The sequence below is a fragment of the Rana temporaria genome, chromosome 6 (assembly GCF_905171775.1).
Source record: "Rana temporaria chromosome 6, aRanTem1.1, whole genome shotgun sequence".
Classification (NCBI taxonomy): domain Eukaryota; kingdom Metazoa; phylum Chordata; class Amphibia; order Anura; family Ranidae; genus Rana; species Rana temporaria.
The window spans coordinates 27654376-27671754 of NC_053494.1; the positions used below are offsets into that span (position 1 = coordinate 27654376).

Below are 17379 nucleotides of genomic sequence, written 5' to 3' on the forward strand. Positions count from 1 at the left end.
CAGCCAATCCTAGGAGAGCTGGACGGGAGAGGAGAGGAGGAGAGGGGAGGGGGATGTGAATTGTGCACTTTACAGAAGCTGTGCATGCCTGCAAGCTAGTGCACGAGATATGTAAATAACCTGTCACTCAAGCAAGGACTTTGGTCTTTATCTGGAAGTCTGTTTTATTTCACTAAACAATAAAAAGAGGATTGCTCAGCGCTGGATTAACTCTGTGTGGCAAGACTGGGTACAGATGATAGGAAATCTTATTCTCTACATTGTGACATCAAAAAAATAAAAAAAATGTTTTGGGTTTACATCCACTTTCAGTTGGGGAGCAGGAATAGCATGGAAGGTATACAGTAGTTTTGGTAGAATGTCCATTTTGACAGTGCTTATACGTCCGAACCACAATATATTCGGCTTATCGTATCATTTGATACAGGTGTGAACCTTATTCAGGATAGGCGTGTAGTTAAAATCCACTACTGTGGACAGCACAGATGGGATTTGAATGCCTAGGTATTTGATAGCCTTCTGTTGCCATTTAAATGCTTAAGTACTACAGAGGTGGGAAACAGACAATTGGGATAGAGACACATTTGAGGCTTATGCCTTATCATAATTTACTTTAAAATTGCTTACCATCCTTAATTCCTCAAATATCGGTATAGGAGATAGAAGGGAAATCAGGGGATCAGTTATTTAGTTAAAGATTGTTTGCATATAGGGAGAGCTTATTCTGATGTTGACCTACAGTAATAATGTGGTGGGAAAATAGGTTGTATGCAGAGTACACAGCCATTTTGCCTGTGCTAATTAAAGCACATATTTCGTCTTAATGTAATAATGCTTCTTAACCACTTAAGCCCCGGACCTTTAGGCAGCTAAATGCCCAGGCCAGGTTTTGCGATTCAGCACTGCGTCGCTTTAACAGACAATTGCGCGGTCGTGCGACGTGGCTACCAAACAAAATTGGTGTCCTTTTTTCCCCACAAATAGAGCTTTCTTTTGGTGGTATTTGATCACCTCTGCGGTTTTTATTTTTTGCGCTATAAACAAAAATAGAGCGACAATTTTGAAAAAAATTCAATATTTTTTACTTTTTGCTGTAATAAATATCCCCCAAAAACATATATAAAAAATTATTTTTTCCTCAGTTTAGGCCGATACGTATTCTTCTACCTATTTTTGGTAAAAAAAAAACGCAATAGGCGTTTATCGATTGGTTTGCGCAACATTTATAGCGTTTACAAAATAGGGGATAGTTTTATTGCATTTTTATTAATTATTTTTTTTTTACTACTAATGGCGGCGATCAGTTTTTTTTTCGTGACTGCGGCATTATGGCGGACACTTCGGACAATTTTGAGACATTTTTGGGACCATTGTCATTTTCACAGCAAAAAATGCATTTAAATTGCATTGTTTATTGTGAAAATTACAGTTGCAGTTTGGGAGTTAACCACAGGTGGCGCTGTAGGAGTTAGTGTTCACTTAGTGTGTGTTTACAACTGTAGGGGGGTGTGGCTGTAGGACTGACGTCATCGATCGAGTCTCCCTATATAAGGGATCACTCGATCGATGCAGCGCCATAGTGAAGCACGGGGAAGCCGTGTTTACATACGGCTCTCCCCGTTCTTCAGCTCCGGGGAGCGATCGCAACGGAGCGGCTATAAACGAATAGCCGCGCCGTCGTCCCAGATCGCTCCCCGCGGGAATCCGACCGCCGCATGTAGCGGGGGGTTCCTGATCGGACCCCCCACCCGCTAGAAGGCAAGGACGTACCCGATCGGACCCCCCACCCGCTAGAAGGCAAGGACGTACATGTACGCCCATTTGCCTGTACGTGCCATTCTGTGGACGTACATTTACATGCGGCGGTCGGGAAGTGGTTAAGCTAAAATAAACTCACCTTGCATTCAATTCCCAATCATTCAAAAACCAAACATCACCAGACTGCCATGTTGTCATCTCAGCATCCCAGCAAAGACTGGTCGTCGACGCCCTCACAGGCTCCCTTTATTATCACAAACAGGAAGTCATGGCTGCAGCAGCCAAGAAAGGATAGTAAGTAGTAGGTTCAGGTGTATAACTTTGTTCGGAAACAGACGATAAACTTTCGTCGCCACTCTAGCCAGTGGGTATTGTGCACCTGGATAGGCCTCTCTCACCAGCCTAGCAGCCAGAGTGTCACACGGAACTTTAGCAAAGTCTCTGCCACAGACCTTCCCAAAGATGGAGATATTTTTGGTCCAGAATCCTTCTCAACTCAGGATTAAGCACCCGGATCTCGCTTGAATAAACTTTGGTCAATTCAGAACTGATAGGCAACCATCATCCAGCTTCTCAGTAATGGTGCGTCCTTCGATAAAGTCTAAAGCCTCGCCTGAGATACCAGCCTTGTGCTCGGTATTCCCCCAGACAGGTTCTTCATCGGGTGGCTTCCTCCCTCAGGACGGACAGCACATGACCACTCTGAAACTGCAGACCCAGTCTGACCACTGGGCCTACAAGGTAGATTACAACCCCTCATCAATGTGGTCCCCGAGCCAGGAATACTTGAACACGCACCCCCGGCCATGAGTGCCACACAACAGGGTTGGTGGGACGACAGACCCGCGATCGACGACTGCAAACCAATGACGTCTGTCCCTTAAGTACTCTCCCCCAGCATGCACAGCGAGGCGATCAACCCTCGCTGATTGGTTGCTGAGGAAAAATACCCAACATGCCCTGACTAGACTGCTGCCACCCTCGGCCTGGGGTGGTACAGGCAGCCCAGGCAGCAATAGTGGTCACTTACAGTACAGCCATGGCTGGAACAGAGGTCCAAATTTGGCCTAAATAACATTGTCAGAGGAAACTAAATCTCTGACCACCCTCTAAATTTAATGCAGCTATGAAAGTAGCAGGGCGCTACATTAATTTAAGTTTATTGTGCAGATAGGACCCAGGAAAGGGCCCCTCCCAAGGACTACCCCCTCCAAAAAATTTCACCCAGTAGAGCTTAATTGTATATTCTCTGTGGGTGGTCCTTAGGCTGCTACTATGACTATCTGTGCAGTGATGTCATTGGTGTTCAGAGGCTTTTCTTTCTCTCCAGGGATTGGAAGTTTTATGGCCCTATCCATTTGTCCATGAGTACAAAGTTAAGTGTAAAGGAAAGAGGAATTGGTAGGTACCCCATTCTTGGGATATATAGCCTTTGTCAACCAAGGAACCCTAGGGTTTTTCCAGGGGTTGCTAGGGGTTTCTTAAGCAATGAGCAACTTCTGTCTCTCAAATGAGAAATCACTATCAACAATGATTTTTTTTTTAGCTATCTGTAAGAGGATGATTCTTCACAAAGACCACCATCTTCTTCCCACTGACCTCACACTAATGTACAGTGATATGTAGATATAATAACTATAAGCAGTGGCCTTCTGAGCCCAGAGAGTTACTTCAAGTGTTCCTCCGTGTGACAAAAAATCAGTAGGATATCCCGCGCTACCTTGTAGGTATTACATGGCTTGTCTTGTGATGGGTGGCTGCAGGGCCGGCGCTAGCGCAAGGCAACATGGGAACTTGCCTTACAGCGCCAGCGCCGGCCCTGAATAAGGGCGGAAAATTGACCGGGTAACCGCCGCCGCCGGGACAGTCGCCCGCCCGTAGAGAGAGTGTGTGTGTGGGCTCGCCTCAGGGCTGCCGCTGCGCCTGCGGGCGGCATCTGAAGGAGGTCTCTAAGTCAGCCAGGATGAGCCCCCCCCGGTCCCCGCAGCGGCGCTGACCTGTGCAGTGAGTGTGAGTCACTCTCTGTCAGTGTCAGTGTGTGTGTGTGTGAGGTGACTCCATGGCTAAACGGCGGCGGCGCCTACGCTACGTGAGGGGACCAGTGGGAGGACTCAGAGCCAGACGAGTGAGACAAGCAGGGGGCAGGGCCAGCACCCTGCAGACACAGGAACACAGCTCTGTGGAAGGTAGGACTCGTGTGTACATAACAGTCAGTATATTTTTCTATTTTATTTTTAAAATTGCAGAAATTAGGCTTTGCTATTGCTTGTTAACTTGTATTTTTTTAACCACATGATGCTGGTGTTAAGGATTCCTCATCTAAAATGCCATATAAAGCAGCACCAGCGTCACCATGTGAATGAAGAGCAGTGTTGCCAACCATCCGTATTTTTATGGACAGTCCGAAAAAAGGGGCACTTTTCCCCACGTCCGTAATTGCCCGTAGTAACGGGAGTGTGCCAGTAAAAATCGATGTGACCGGGTCTGGCTTGGAACTGCGCATGCGCATTTCTGGAACTTGTCAAATGCCGAGCCGAGCAGAGCCTGTATTCGGCCGGTGGGGGTGGGCGGATATCACAGGCTGTGCGCTTTACTGGTGAAGCGAGTCACATGATTAGCACATTCCGCCAGGCGCGCCAGCATTTAAAATCTGTTCACTCCAGGCCGGCCTCGGTACTCACACTTCTCCCCGCACTCCGGGCCGTTTCCGTAATCAGGGCAATCTCTGCTGTGTGTGTGCGCGCGTAAGTGCCGGGGGGGGGGGGGGGGTGGCAAAATGCACCTTCGTCTGAGTTGGCCAAAATCCTTGCACCGGCCCTGGGCGGCTGCATACAACCTAATTGTGTTCCCACAATGTGAATAAAATAATGATAGTGCATATTGTCTTGCCTAGTGCCCTTAGTATTATTATTGACACTACTAAGGGCACTAGGCGCAACAACATGCACTCTCATTAAAGGGTTCCTCGTGTTAAAAAGGTTGAGGAAAGCTGGCCTGGAGAGAATGATACAAGACAGCGCTTGTACAAAAAAGCTTGGTAATGTTATTTAAACTGGGGTGAATCCTGGAGTTGGAACCCCCGGTAAAGTTTGCCATTAGCATGGATCGATATTAAAATGGAGCAAAGAGAAGTACTGTACAATTTAATGCAAGAATATAAACCATTCTTTCAATAACCTTATCGATTGAGCAGCTCCTCGTTTTTAAATAATACTCGGCTTTGTCATTTGACCATAAATTTGTGCTTCGCAGATTGCACAGGTCTCTTCATTACAGAGAAAAACGGCCGTGGTATAGATATTGGATTAAAGCCATTTTATCTTTCAGGCCTGTCAGGCAGAAGCTTGACAGATCAATACGACACACAACGATGTGGCAAATGACAGGGATATTGCAAGTCACCCCGGCCTTCCATGTCCTGAATTAAATGGTGGCTGATGTGGTATCTCATCCTTACATGGTCTAACAACTCCTTAGTGGCTTGTTATTCCTTCATTATACTCAACAGAGGATATAGCACAGAATGCAATGTTTGATACAGTTCATAAAATTGTGCATGTTATATAAGCAAACTACATGAGTATAGCAAGGAATCATTGTTGCTGACAGCCTCCCTGGATCCTACTATATAACAGGTTTTAAACTGTATTTAATTTGTACGCTTATTACAGGGCCACTAAACATAAATTACAAGCTGCTTTATAGAGCAACTCAGAAATTCCATCTGTAGGCTGCCAAGGCAATCCTGGAAATTTGACCTGATTTACTAAAGTCATAATCTTATTCAGCAATGCAGCAAGGCTCCCTTGGGGCTATTATATGTGGACATTGAACGTGCACTTAAAGTGCATTTGATGTGCATTTGCCATGTGTTTACCATGGTTTTGCCTTGTTATTACCATATGCCTTACTGACTTATATGGGGGGGGGGGGGGGGACACTAGAACAAGAAAGCACAAACTGATCTCAAATGGACCCTGTTATCGACCATTCAGTTTCTTCTGATAGCACGCCCTCTCCAGCAAGGCACAGGCAGTCCCCAAGTTACAAAGAAGGGGCCATATTCTCGTAGATTTCCGGCGGGCGGCGCGTAAGCCATTTACACTCCGCCGCCCCAACCTACAGGAGCAAGTGCTGTATTCCCCAGACACTTGCTCCGTAGTTTGGGGCGGCGGAGTGTATTTGGCCCGGCGTATCCCCGCGTATCTCCAAGGGGGCGGCTTCTATTTAAATTAAGCGCGCCCCCGATTCTAACGAACTGCGCATGCGCCGGGCTTAAAATAGCCCAGTGAGCATGCTCCAGTTCTCGGCGTAAAACGTCAATGACGCCGACGTGTGCGTCATTGACGTAAAGTCGTATTCAAGAAGGACTTAGTAAAACGACGTACCCGACGGGAAAACACGACGCGGACCCGACGCCATACTTAACATGGCCTACGTGGGACTGGCGTAAGGTTTCCCCTCATATAGCAGGGGTAACCTTACGCCTACGCAATTGACGTAAGCGACGGTTACGCGACGCAATTTTGTTTGGGAATCGGCGTATCAGGCTCATTTGCATAAACAAATGAGACCTGAACGTAAACGCCACCTAGCGGCCAGCGGCCAGCGGCCAGCGGAGTAATTACATTTAAGATCCGACAGTGTAAGTGACTTACACATGTCGGATCTTCAGTGTATCTATGCGAAAATGATTCTAAGAATCACTCGCATAGATACGCGGGCCAAAAAAGAGAGATACGATGGAGTATTCTGAGATACTCCATCGTAACTTTACTCAGAATATGGCCCAAGATCTTCTTCTGTAGGTTTGTTCACAAGTGGAATTCAGTGCCGGGACAAGGTCATTTAGAGCCGAGGGCGAACATGCCAAACTGTGTCGTCCCCCAAAAGTATGAGCAGTCAGGGCCATCTTTAATACAGGGCAAAATGGGAAGTTGCCCCAGGCTCAGTCATTGTTGTGGGGCCCAAAAGCAGCTGCCCCTTGAGTCTGCACTTAAAATAGTTGAAAGATGAGTTCAGGTGGACCCAAGAAAATGTTGGGCCCTGAAAACAGTGAGCACTAATCTGCATGCTTGCCCCCTAAGCAACATAAATTCTCCCTCCTCCTACAAGTACAAACCCCCCCGTGAAATCACCCCTCTCAGCACAAATCTTCCTTCCCCATACCCCCTCCCAACCCAAATCCCTCTAGATCACCACTCCAAGCACCGCCCTCCCAAAATTCCTACCCACTTCCGCCCCCCAAAATTCTCCATTCCAACACAAACCCCCCCAATCTCCTTGTGCCCCCCCTTCTCACATGATACCACAGGGCCTAGAGAAGCAATCCCTCCTGCCCACCCCTTGTCCTGGCCCTGGTTGGATTTGTATGTAAGGTGGAAAGGGTAATTTTTTTAAGAGTAACTCCAGCCAGAATTATTTTTTTTTAAGTTTGGGATAGCATAGCGAAGTGTTAAAACCCCTTTAATGTTTGTTTTGCTGTCTGTGCCCCTGTTCAGAAGATTTCACCTCACGTTCTGTCCAATTGGATTTTGAAAATTTGGGTTGTCGTGGAAACAAGGATTGGTGATAAAGCTTCAGTGGAGACACCTTTTTCCCATGATAACTCTTACAGGAGTGAATTTCCCTTCCTAGGGGGAGATTTCCTCTCACTTCCTGTTGTCTCCCTCTGTTTGTAATATGAGTCGTATGTAGGTCGGATGTATTTAACTTTGGGACTGCCTATATACCTACAGATCCATGCTCCCTCACAGCCCATGTCAGATGGTGTCAGCCCTTTTTTAAGTTTGATGATGTCACTCCCCATCCATGTGACGATTGGCTACTCAGGCCTATGCACTGTCCCATAAAGGAGGTTACATGCTCCCCCATTCCCAGAAGCCTCGCTCTGCTGCAGCAAATAAGTGAAAATGCCAACATAGTAGGGAGGTGGTAAGAGAGCATAGGTTGGTGATAATAAATGGGGGGAAGGTTATCAGAAGTGGGACAATGTTTTATTAAATATTCTGTTCCCTATTATTTTTTTTCAAGTCAAGTAAATTTGAAAAAGTATATGAATATTTAGTCATTACATTTTTTACTTAGTTGGCTCCTTTTAATAAGTGTTGAAAGCTATCTATATGTGTTTTGCTAAAAAAAAACAATCCTGTGGTCTATAAAGCTCAATAGCTCAAACTAAACTTCTCATACTCTCTCTTCCCTCCCTGCCTGCCTACTGACAGCGTGGCATTGAGGTTCAGTCAAACAGACAAAGATAGCTGGATTCAGGTAGGGTTACGTAGATTCAGAGTTATGACGGCGTATCTACTGATACGCCGGCGTAAATTTAAGCGTATTCTGGAAACCAGATACGCTTAAATTAGGCTAAGATACGAGCGGCGTAAGTCTCCTACGTCGTCGTATCTTAGGGTGCAATTTTTCCGCTGGCCGCTAGGTGGTGCTTCCGTTGAGTTCGGCGTAGAATATGTAAATGACTAGATACGCCGATTCACGAAACGTACATGCGCCCGGCGCATTTTTTTACGTCGTTTACGGCTTTTTTTTTATGGCTTTTTCCGGCGTAAAGTTAGTCGAACAAATAGCTGGCCTAGTCAATGTTAAGTATGGCCGTCGTTCCTGCGTACCCCTGGGATATTTACGCTACCCCACCGTAACTTAGGAGGCAAGTGCTTTGTGAATACGGCGGCGTAGATGCTATGCCTGCCTAACGTTGCGCCCGCCTACGTGAATCTGGCTAAGAGAGTCTAAAAAGCAAGCATGTTCTGCTATGCCTTTATTATAGAAAACCCAGTTTTCTGTGAATCCAGTATTATGGGTGTACCCTGTGCTAAATGTTTGTTAGCAAAATAAAGATTTTATAGTAAAAAAAATTAATAATTTTAAACATAAGTAACATAAAACCAAAACCATTATGTTTCCCCTTTAATTGACCCCAGGAACCCATGTATACTAGCTCTAGTTCCATTTTCCGAAATCTAGTGCAAACACAAGGGCACACATGAGCGTACACATTTACTATGCCCTAGTACATATGTCAGTATTTGGGTGAGGAAATGTACACACTCTTTCTCTCCTCCCTGCCTGCCTACTGACAGCTTGGCATCGGGGTCCAGTCAGAGAAAGAGAGTCTGAAAGTAAACAGGTTTTGCTGTGCTTTCACTACAGAAAACCCATAGTTTTCTATTAATCCAGTATTATGGGTATACCCTGCACTAATTGTTTGTTTGCAAAACAAAGATTTAGTAGATATTTTATATATAACATTTTAACCAAACAATCATGTTTTCTCTTTAATTGACCTGAGGCACCCATGTACACTAGCTCTTGTTCTGTTTTCCTTAAATAAAATGTAGTGCACACACATGAGCGCACACATTTACTATGCCCTAGTACACATGTCAGTATTTGGGTGAGAAGATATTTTAAAATAGAATACAAAAATTGTAAAACTGTTTTTTAACATTGCAATTTTAACATTGGGCATTCCTTTTTATTAAAAAATGTGTCATTTCACTTACGCTCTTATCATTCTATTATTAGAATACATTATAATATAAATACATTACATTTACGATCATTTCAGCAACACTTAATGATGCTCAAAATCTACCTCATAGCTGCCAGCTGTGACATGCCACTTAAAGAGGACTATAAAGGTCCCCCCAAAAAAGGCAAGCAGAGAGTAAAAGAACTGGTTCCTGTAGTTCCGCCAATATTGCCCATATGCTTTCTGCAGATGATTTTTTTTCCCCATGACCATGTCTTGTTCTGCACTTCTGTGGAGGAGGCCATCTTGGTAGAACCAGGGCTTTGCTTCCTCATGCCTGAGTTGCTCCTGATGACTGGTGAGGGAAAATTCCAGAAGCAGCAGGAAAGGTGGAGGAAGCATAGATCCACAGAATAAATAAATCAGAAGCAGGGGGATCCTTGCACTGCAGGTCCTCAGGTACACCTTGCTCTTCAACAAGCAGAACAGTGAGCAGCACAGAAATGACATCACCAAATTTGTCAGAAGAAGAGTGGCCCCAAACCTGGTCTTCTGGGGTCCCTCTCCGGCTGTCTCGGCTCCTCCCCGCAAGAACTCAACACTATTATGCGAGCTTGCATTGTGTTGAGTTTCTGCGGGCGTGCTCCCGTGATACAGCCGGCGGCTATTGATGCTCATTGTATCACTTGGCCCCGCCCCCATCACGCCGCATCATTGGATGTGATTGACAGCAGCGCGAGCCTAAGGCTGCGCTGCTTTCCATCCATCCAGTGTAGCCAATCAATGGGCAGGCTCGGAAACGAGGAGGATGACAGGGGCGAGCGCGGGACTATCGAAGGGTCAGGTAAGTAAAACGGGGGCTCGGGAAAAAAACATTTACCTTTACAACCCCTTTAAGTTTACTTATACTTTGAACTAAAATTGGTGGTGTACATGGGGAGGGTTAAATTATTCAATTGGCAATGCAATTTGAAATTCCCCGGAAATACATTTCACATTTTTTATTATATGTTAGCATCAACCATCACAAACTCTTCTAATTAAAATAAAAGTAATTTTATTAGACTGTATTAAACAAAAACAAAAATAAACAGCTGTATAAAACAAACCAAAAACAAAACATTAAAATTCAACTAGCAAAGATATATGTACTTCCAGTTGATCTTGACAAATAAAGACATTGCGATATGTACACAATATAAAACAACAAAAATGTAAAATGTCCCGGGAACTTAATTATACTCGCACAATATATTTTCATAGCCAAGTAGTAATTTATTATTTTATGGCTGCTCTTGTGAATCATTTCCTTTTGTATGCAAGTGCCAAAGGTTTTAAAACTGCTGTGTCTATAAATCAACATAAATAAAATGGGATATAGTATTCCCGGGCATAAATGATTAACTATATGTAAGTGAATATTTAAATGAATTGTAGGCTAGACATCCCTAAAGAGAACCTGTAGTAGGACTATTGATAATGCCATTGCTGTGACCTATCCTTCTAAACATACATAGGGGCAGATTCACATAGAATCCGTGGCGGCGTAGTGTAAGCCATTACTACGCTGCCACAACTTACTGGAGCAAGTGCCGTATTCTCCAAGCACTTGCTCCGTAATTTGCGGCGGCGTAGTGTAAATGGCCCGGCGTATGGCCGCGTAATTCAAAGGGGGCGGCTTGTATTTAAATTAAGCGTGCCCCCGCGCCGATCGAACTGCGCATGCATCGGCCGTAAAAATAGCCCAGTGCGCATGCTCCAGCTCACGACGGAAAACGTCAATGAAGACGACGTGAGCGTCATTGACGTAAAGTCCTATTCGCGAACGACTTAGTAAAACTACGTAAACAACGGAAAAAGACGACGCTGACCCGACACCATACTTAACATGGCATACAGCGGACTGACGTAAGGTTACCCCTCATATAGCAGGGGTAACCTTATGCTTACGGAAACGACGGAAACGACGACGAGGCGGCGCAAAATCGTTCAGGAATCGGCGTATCAGGCTCATTTGCATAGTCAAATGAGAAATCAACGTAAACGCCACCTGGCGGCCAGCGTAGAATTACACCTGTCCGATCTACGCCGTATCTATGCATAAATGATTCTAGGAATCAGACGCATAGATACCCGGGGCCAAAAACAGAGATACGACGGTGTATCTTGAGATACACCGTCGTATCTCTTTTGAGAATCTGGCCCATAATTTCCAGGCTGTCATGCTGATCCAATGCCTTCTGCCAATCCAATAAGCATAATTAATCTTTGTTTACAAATAATTATGTGTCATGACAAATGATTCCCAAAGCACTATAGGTTTGCTGAAGGAAGAAAAGAGCAGGAGTTTTTTTCTTTCTCTGATTGAAATCTGTATTGTACATAAGCTAATACCTGGTGATCCTGCCAGGAAATTTCTTGTTTATTTACTTCCTACTATAGGGTGACCCAATCAGAGGTGTAAATAGAACCTTCAGGGCCCTGGTGCAGGAAACCACAAAGGGCTTCCCTGACCCCTGGGTAGGGCCCTTCCCACTGATTCCAGGGCCCTTTACTCCAGTCACTGAACCGTAATAAAGTGAGACCCTTTCATATGTCCTGCGCATTTTAGGGCCCCCACCCCCGGTGGCAGAATGCAAGGGCCCGGTCACAAGTGCAACCTTTGCGACACTTGTAGTTCCGCCACTGGTGTCAGTATTTTTTTTCTTATTTTTTTCTTTTTCTTTTTTTCTTTTTGTTTTTTAATTGTAATTTTTATTATTTTTCAAAAAAATTGGAAGTCCCATTGGGGGGGGCTTTGGTGAGAGATCAGTGGTCTAAACAGACATCATGGCCCTGATTCTCGTACGAGTTACGCCGGCGAATCTCCAGATACGCCGTCTTAACTCTGAGTCCGAGCCGTTGTATCTATGCGCCTGATTCTTAGAATCAGTTACGCATAGATTTGTATTAGATCCGACCGGCGTAAGTCTCTTACGCCGTCTTATCTTAACTGCATATTTACGCTGGCCGATAGGGGCGTGTACGCTGATTTCCGCCTAGAAATATGTAAATCAGCTAGATACGCAAATTCACGAACGTACGCCCCGGCCGATGCAGTACAGATACGCCGTTTACGTTAGGCTTTTCCCGGCGTAAAGTTACCCCTGCTATATGAGGCATACATGAGGCGTACCAATGTTAAGTATGGACGTCGTTCCCGCGTCGAATTTTGAAAATTTTACGTCGTTTGCGTAAGTCGTTCGCGAATAGGGCTGGGCGTCATTTAAGTTCACGTCGAAAGCATTGGCTTCTTGTGGATTAATTTGGAGCATGCGCACTGGGATACTTTCACGGACGGCGCATGCGCCGTTCGTAAAAAGCGTCATTTGCGTGGGGTCACATTACATTTACATAACACACGCCCACATCTTCCACATTTGAATTAGGCGGGCTTACACCGGCCTATTTACGCTACGCCGCTGCAACTTTGGTTTGAGAATACGGCACTAACAAAAATGGGAAGGTCCCCCAGTGGGGTTTTTTAGCGGCATGATGTTCTCAATAAATAAGAGTGGTTGGATGATATTGAAGTTAAAATCTTTACTTGGTTTCAACATTGAATTACAATAAAATGTACAACATGGTTGGAGCATTTGAAAAATAATGTAGATAATATACATATAGTACACTCTGATTATACATGAAAATAAAAATAACAGTGGCAAAAATCAACAATACAATAAACGTTACATCATGATTCAATTGTTTCCATATGAGTACCCCGACGCGTTTCGACCTAAACTGTCACAGTCTTCTTCAGGGGAATTGTACTCTGATAGATATAATTAGAAAAATTATTATTAAAGTTACATCCCTCTAACAAAAATGTTTAACATCTGCTGAGAGAATATTGTTGAAATTATATTTACCACTCAAGGGTTAATGAATTAATATGTAATCAGAGAAGGTTGCTGAGAAGTAAAAATGATCCGAAGACCCCCATAGCAAGAGAAACCCCCGTTCCGCTTGACGGGAACCCACCAAACCGGGCTTACAAGGAGTCACAAGTGTGGACCATAGGGGGGAGGAGACGACCGGAAGACACCTGTATTGATTGAATATTTAGTTTAATTTAATATAAGTAATAATGTGAGTACTAATAATATTGCATAAGCATAGATAACATCCATTCGGCTATGACCCCGACCACATGTAACGATCTAATAGGATCATAAACATGGGCGTATGTAGGAGGTAAGTATTGAAATGGAATATATTAGTAAATCTTAATACACCAATGCTAGTATTGCAAAGGTGTAGATGGAAGTATACCAAAACCAAAGGTTTTGTACTGGTACAATGAACATCATACTGGTGTCACTGTGATGTGAATGAGGGGGGGGAAAGGGGTTAAGAAAAATGTGTGAGAGTGTGGTGAACAAATAGATGTGAGTGTATATGTCAATAGAAATGTGTGAAAGGGGCAAAAAAGGGGATAAAAGAAAAAGTGAGTGTGTGCCAGAAAAAATGTGATTGCAAGTGAGGGGAGGGAATATAAATGGTGAATGAAAGTGTGTGTGAGGAAGTGAATAGCAGTGCCGAGTACATGTCCCAGTGTTAGTTGGTAGCATTAAATAATAATATCAAGGAATTATATAGTATACCATGGGGGTGTAGCAACAAGGGGGGGATAAATGGAAGTATGCTCAGTAATAGTACTTACATAGGCTCCATCCTAATGTATGTATGGAGGGAGCTGTCCCAGGATCACATCCAGATCCAAGGAAGGTGAGAAGCTTAAATAGAGTCTAGATCAATTCGTATCAGGTGTCATCATCTCCCTCCCAGGGGGGGGGGGAGGAGACGACCAAGAGGACACCTGTATTGATTAAATATTTAGTTTAATTAAATATGAGTAATAATGTGAGTACTAATAATGTTGCATAAGCATAGATAACATCCATTGGGCTATGACCCCGACCACATGTGACGGTCTAATAGGATCATAAACATGGGCGTATGTAGGAGGTAAGTATTAAAGTAGACTGTGTTACTAAGTCTTGATACACCAATGCTGGTATTGCAAAGGTGTGGATGGAAATATACCAAAACCCAAGGTTTTGTACTGGTAAAATGAACATCATACTGGTGTCAGTGTGATGTGAATGAGGGGGGAAAAAGGGTTAAGAGAAATGTGTGAGAGTGTGGTGAACAAATAAATGTGAGTGTGTATGTCGATGAAATGTGTGAAAGGGGCAAAAGAGGATAAAAAAAAAAAGTGAGAGTGTGTGCCAGAATAAATGTGATTGCAAGTAAAGGGGGTGAATATAAATGGTAAATAAAAATGTGTGTGAGGAAGTGAATGACAGTGCTGAGTGCATGTCCCAGTGTTGGTAGGTAGCATTGAATAATAATATAAAAAGATTAAAAATGTACCATGGGGGTAATAGCAAAAAGGGGGGGATAAATGGAAATATGCTATGTAGTAGTACTTACATAGGCTCCATCCTAATGTATATGTGGAGGGAGCTGTCCCAGGATCACAATAAGATCCAAGGAAGATAAGAAGCTTAAATAGAGTCTAAATCAATGGGTATCAGGTGTCAACATTTCTCTCCCCACCGTTGTTCCAATTGCCGTTGGGCAAGCACTCAGCAGCTCCCTCGGCGCTCCAGTGAGCAACGCCCCGGCAGCTACCATCACCCCCTCAATGAAGAAGTGACGTCATGGCGTTGGGACGCATGCAGGGCCGAAGCCGCACATGCATACCGCGCCATGCACTGTCTAGCGCTGTTCAAGGGACGCCACTGGCACGTAGAGAATACGGCACTTGCCTGTCAAAGTTGCGGAGGCGTAACGTAAATAGGATACGTTACGCACGCACAAAGATACGCGGTTCTACGTGAATCCGGGCCCTAATGTTTTACCTTTGAGACAGAGAAAAGAGATTGAGAACACAGCCCTCAATCTCCATCTCTGCAGCCTGAGCTGCACAGAATGAATGGACAGAGAATGTACAGAGTTTATCTTTCATTCACACACTGAAGCCTAGTAAACACTGTTTACGAGGCTCCAGTTATGAATGGACAGAACCAGTGATCGGTACCGATCACAAACTCTGTCCATTCAGAAAAAGATGGGGCTGGTTAATGACATATTGGTTGGCCCCTTCCCCCGCTCTCTATTCTGGCATATCCCCTGCAACCAACGAGAGGAAGAGGGGAGGCGGGAACCTGGCAATGCTTTTAGGGGAGGGGGGGCCAGCGGGTGGGGGTCAGGAGAGCACACATGGGTCTGGGGGCAGCAGGACTTGGATAGGAGGGGCAGCATATAAAATAACCAACCCCCTCCATTTTCTTTTTGCAGCCACTGAATGCCTGCGGGAGGGAGAGAAGGAGAAACAGGCTTTCAGTCGGTGCAGAAGGAATACTGAGGGCATGGGTTACTCTATATCAATGGTCTCAAACTGGCGACCCTCCAGTTGTTGCAGAACTACAAGTCCCATCATGTCTCTGCCTGTGGGAGTTATGCTTCTAAAGCCCTGTACACACGATCAGTCCATCCGCTGAGAAAAATGAAGTTCAATGCTTCCAAGCATGCGTCGACTTGATTCTGAGCATGCGCAGGTTTTTAACCAATGCTTTTGCATACTAACTGTCGGTTTTGACCTATCGATTAGGCGTCCATCGGTTCAATTTTAAAGCAAGTTCTATTTTTTTGGACCGAAGGATAACTGACCCATGGGGCCCACACACGATCGGTTTGGACCGATGAAACGGTCCTTCAGTCCGTTTTCATTGGTTTAGACTGATCGTGTGTGTACAAGGCCTAACTGTCAGCCTTGCAATGCCTCATGGGAATTGTAGTTCTGCAACAGCTGGAGGGCCACCAGTTTGAGGGCCCTGCTCTAAATGCTGCTGCCTCTGCCAACCCTCCTGGTGAACAGGGAAGCCACACGGACCCCCTGGTTCATGGGGCTGGGTTCGAATTGCGACCTCTGCAACCCCTGTAGGTATGCCTCTGTTTCCAATTGTGCTTCTGTATTGTCACCTTGTCACATAGTACGCCTGGTGGAAACTACAATAAGCTAAGCTGTCACTATCAGGAAGACAATTCAGAATAGTGATGTGCATCTAAAGCTGGGGTTCATATAGGCAAGAAGTCTCCGGATCACAGCAGTAGCTAATTTCAACGAATCCAAAATAAATTATAACGAAAACAACAAATTCATTCATTTCATTCGGATGACGTGATGCCATAATTTGGACCTTTTGTTATTGATTGAAGCATCCGAAAGAACGTAACAATATAACAAATTATTTGGGTCCGTTTGTTTTTATTGTAGCGTGAATATTCTAATAAGATTCTTTTTGTATTGGGGGTTGAGAGTTAATTTAATATTTATGTGTGCGGCCCAACAAACAAAGTCACTTGGGAATAAGGAAATTAATTCAAGTTAATAATATAACAAATAAATACATACTAATTTGGTTATATTCGTTTTATTTGGATAAGAGCAGCGCGGTAGTCTTGGACTCATGGATAATCAGTCAAATCTTTTTGCATTAACATTTTTTATTATTATAAAAAACGCATCTACATATGAAATGGAAACATATTGCAATAAATACATTAAAGCGGAAGTTCACCCAAAAATCAACTTTCTGCCGTTAGATCCAGCATACTGCTGACATCTGCAGTATGCTGGTCTTTTTTTTGGTACTTATCGTTTTAGCAGTATTTCTTCTATCGCTACGAGCAGGGATTACTTCCTGGTATAGGCGTTCCCAAAGACAAGCAAGTTGATTGACAGCCTTCGATAGCGCGTCACGGCTTCCGAAAATACACACGAGTGACACTCGGCAATTTACGGCGCCTGCGCAGTCAGCTCTACACGGCAGGCGCCGTAAACAGCCAAGTGTCACCTCGGCTATTTTCGGAAGCCGTGACGCGCTATCGAAGGCCGTCAATCAACTTGCTTGCCTTCGGGAACGCCCTTTCCTCGCAGGATTCCCCGCTCGGAGCCTTAGAAGAAATACCGCTAAAACGATAAACGATAAAACGATTAAAAAAAAAAGACCAGCATACTGCAGATGTCAGCAGTATGCTGGATCTAACTGCAGAAAGTTGATTTTTGGATGAACTCCCGC

The 17379-nt window shown here is 44.4% G+C and overlaps 1 protein-coding gene and 1 long non-coding RNA gene across 2 annotated transcripts in view; one reads left to right on the plus strand and one right to left on the minus strand.

Annotated features, from left to right (window-relative positions):
- The window catches only part of CACNG3 (calcium voltage-gated channel auxiliary subunit gamma 3), a 123518-nt gene that overhangs the window by 17898 nt on the left and 88241 nt on the right, over nucleotides 1-17379 (plus strand). The window lies entirely within an intron of this gene.
- Nucleotides 13039-14036, minus strand: LOC120943298. Its single transcript, XR_005750283.1, has 3 exons — nucleotides 13953-14036; nucleotides 13159-13334; nucleotides 13039-13061 (listed from the first exon to the last, which is right to left on the minus strand). It is a non-coding gene; the product is annotated as an uncharacterized LOC120943298 (long non-coding RNA).